The following is a 543-nucleotide window of genomic DNA, read 5'->3' on the forward strand; positions in this document are numbered from 1 at the left end:
AAAGTTTAAAGTCATCACGTAACAATGTAATGTCGCCACGCGATCCTATCTCGTGCGTGTGCTATTTTCAGAATGTAGTCCGCTTCAAACACAACGCTAGATAAGTTATGGGATGGGAAGACGGGGTGGCAAATACCAAAACATTGTTGCCAGGAAAAAGAAATAATAAATGGATACAGCTGAGAAGGAAAAAATACATTTGCTTTCATCTTTTTAACATAATCTTCTTTATTGATTGGCAGCATATCTTTAATTTTAGAACTTGACAATCGTGACCTGGCATTCCTGATTTGTGTAACAATTCGAATTTTATAGTAGCTAATTTTTGTTGAAGAAGTACACAGGTTAAATCTAACCAATCAAATCATTGTTCGTTATCACCTGAGGGGTGATGAATGGTCTCTGAATGGATGGTCTCGGTTTTTGAGCGTTCCCGAACGTCTCTGTGTCTCAAATTTTTTGCAAAGCCATTTTGGGATGTAAATCTCGGTCTCGCAATCAAAACCCAAAGTCGCGGTCTCGCAGACAAAAACGCTAGTCTCT

The sequence above is a fragment of the Montipora foliosa genome, chromosome 1, assembly GCF_036669935.1.
Source record: "Montipora foliosa isolate CH-2021 chromosome 1, ASM3666993v2, whole genome shotgun sequence".
NCBI classification, from domain to species: Eukaryota; Metazoa; Cnidaria; class Anthozoa; order Scleractinia; family Acroporidae; genus Montipora; species Montipora foliosa.